Raw genomic sequence first — 3,410 nt, 5'->3', positions numbered from 1 at the left:
TAGTTGTGATTGCTACTTGAAGACCAGAGTGAAGTAGATCCTCTTTTTTGACGGCCAACAGGAATGTTCTTTGATTCTAATCCTTCTTGGAGGATTTCATTTGAGGTCCTATCATTAATGGCTGTGAAGTATTCCTTGAGAGAATTCATCAGTTCATCTTCCTTGTATTTGATAGCAGCTCTGATTAGTGCCGATTTGAGGTCTTGAGAAGCATCATAATCTTTTTTAATTTTAAATGAATAAAGTGAGTTTTTGAATGGAAATGTTAAACTCTCAACCACTTCTAGAACTACTTGAGGATGCAGGGACTCAGTGACAAGTGTGGTAAACTCTTTCTGTACTGCACCATCCATTGAGACTCCCCTCAAAGCATCGATGGTGTAGGATTGATAAGTATCATCAGAAATAAAAGGTTCAAGAATTGGTATTATTTTCTTAGAAGCTGTGTTACCAAGAGCATGAATAAGAACTGACGTGTCTTCTGGAGTCATTGCTGATGTTAGTTTCACAGACAAATATTTAACAATCTTATCTTCTACATTAGCATGACGACCGAGTGTACCCAAAGAAAGTATGAGCTGATTAGCAACGTAATCGTCTGATTCTAAAGACTCATATTGACTGATTAGAGAATCTACAGTACTGGAATGAACAGAAGGCATCAAAGCAATCTCAACCAGTAAGCTAGTCACTTCTAGAGATGAGCTTGAATGAACCTTTAACATATCTAATAGTGCCTATTATTAAAATACTCTAAAGTTGTGCATCAGTAATCATTAAATACCTTTTGTGATTCCAGGTTGCCTACAGAGCTTAACAGATGATATATCAATACCCTCTCATCACTTGATTCTTCATCTGTTTCTATCTACATGTATATCAAAGTCATATTCAATCATAATACCATCATAATACAAGTAATCAAACTGCTATAACTATGTATGTATTGGCATGTACATGTACCTCATTGAGTCTTTGCAGTAATTGTGGTAGTTTTGCTTTAGTACCAGATAATGCTCCATTCTTAGACTCAAGTTTTAATAATTTCCTCCATTTATCAACTAACTGTACTACTCAGCATAAAAGAAAGAGTGCCAGCATAAATTACCACAAAAATTAATTGTATATATTTGTTGCATACTTGCTTCTTCTGATTCAGTATCTTTTTGTATTTGTTTGACTGTCTCATCAAAAGATGGCAATTCATCGCTCAACTCTTCCATTGCTTCTGCATCAGCTTCAACTACAAATAAAATAGTGTTGTTCTAGTTTTTTGGAGCTAGAACTAAATCTGATGTAGTTCTGGCTTTTTTCAGCTAGTTCTAGTTCTTGGAACTAGAACTAGAACTAATACTAGTTACAGGTTTAGTCCTGGAACTAGAACTAGAACTATTTCAGTATGGGTTTAGTACTAGAACTAGAACTAGTACTAGTTATGCATGGGTTTAGTATTTGAACTAGAACTAGAACAAATATTAGTTACGGGTTTAGTACGAAACTAAAACTAGAACTAATTTAAAAAACAAGAACTAGAACAACACTAAAATAAAATACAATGTTATGTGGTAAACAACAATGTGCTTTTGCTTAAGTGTTATTGCTTCAATCATCAGTGCATCAAATCAAAAAAATCAAAACAATATACTGGTACTATACAGTACCTTCATTGATAGCAGACAAAATATTCCCAAATGTATTATCAATGATAGTACAGTTTCATATTTATTTTATATTTATATATTTATATTCTTATATTTTTATATTTTTCTGATGATGGTAGCTCATCAGTTAACTCTTGCATTGCTTCTACGTCACCTTCAACTAGAAATTTAAAAATATGCATTTGAAACAAAGCAATTTGAAAGGTATACACTGGATTGTACAAATGCATAAATTGTTTTGTTAACTGTGTTATTGTTGTGATTGCCTGTATGTGCACTATGCAACAATCAAAACAATAATACCTTCATTAATAGTAGCCAGAATATCCCCAATTGCACACTCATGACTGGCCATTACAGCAGTGAGCTCTTCTACAAGATCTTTCCTTGGTGGTTTATAGCAGCGAGACAGCTTGAGCTTGTAATCACTGATAGCTCCCAGAGGAGGCACTGCTTTATCATTGGTATCTGATGCAGTAGCTTTATCCTCTTCCTCTGCTCCAAGCTCAAGGACTGATTTCCCTTCGGAAAATTGTATTCTTCTGTCACTGTCTATCTCAAGCTTATCGTGCTCATGAAAGTAGAGAGTTCCCTTTCTATCTTCAATGGAAGCTTTTCCAGCATAAACAGACACATCACGAGAGTCAATCCTTCTTTCTTGAATCTGTTTACTGCCCTCAGAAAAATACCTACACAACAACAAAACACACAAAAAGTGCACCTTTTTATAAAAATAATACTATCTTTTACTTGTAATGTGATTTGTGTTTTGATTGTGAGTCAGTTTCATTAGCAACAGCTGTTTCTTTGTAGTTGGCTTGAAAAGCACTAGCAATGCTCCTCTTGATATTGACAGCCCATTCCTTTTCACTCTTAGGATGAAACACACCTAATACTTTACCACTGGATGTGCTCTGGGCAAAACAGAAAAATTTATCCAAGTGTTTAATCGGAGCCTCAGTACTACAAGAATATAGGAAGAAAATTAGGTCAGGTGTTAAAATCAAACCATCAAAGAATAGCATATCTTACTCTGAATTATAATTATTCTCCTTATTAGATATTCGACCCACAGCATCTCTGACATTGATACAATAACGAACGGCTGACTCATTCTTAAAAACACCAACTATAATAACAATAAATTATTAATTGTCAAGTACATATAAAATTCATGCAATTATGACATTACTGCATTCAAAATCATTGTTAGTATGTACTCTATACAATCATGTTACAGTATAGGTATTAATTGACCTGATTCACAGAATATGTCAACATTTGCAGTAATATGAGTATCTTCTCCTCCCTTCACTTCTCCATCAACACTGTACTTGTATGTGCAAGTCATACTAGCTTTCTAATAAAGAAATAATGATACACATAAAATCCCGATGGCTGCATGAAGCTCTTACTTTACTGCAATCACCGATCTTCCTGTAGTCCTTCTTAGCAGCAGCTCCAGCATCACTGGTAGAAGAGAAAAGAACAAGAGCCAGTACTACAAACACAATCAGCCTCATTTTCCCTGTTTGTGTCTTGACTCAACTGAAGATGGTTAGGTTTACATTTCAAGTTATAAAAGGTTGAGAATGTTTGCATAACTTTATAACAAAGCAGCTCCGGATCACAAACAGTGATATATTCACACATATATACATCTATTGATAATAGCTGCATAACTTTATAAAAACGCAGCTACGAATTACAAACAAGTGAGACATAGTTGCATAAAGGCTGACAGTTTGC

The sequence above is a fragment of the Amphimedon queenslandica genome, unplaced genomic scaffold (assembly GCF_000090795.2).
Source record: "Amphimedon queenslandica unplaced genomic scaffold, v1.1 AMPQUscaffold_12780, whole genome shotgun sequence".
Taxonomy (NCBI): domain Eukaryota; kingdom Metazoa; phylum Porifera; class Demospongiae; order Haplosclerida; family Niphatidae; genus Amphimedon; species Amphimedon queenslandica.
Note: the sequence above shows the minus strand (reverse complement) of the source record.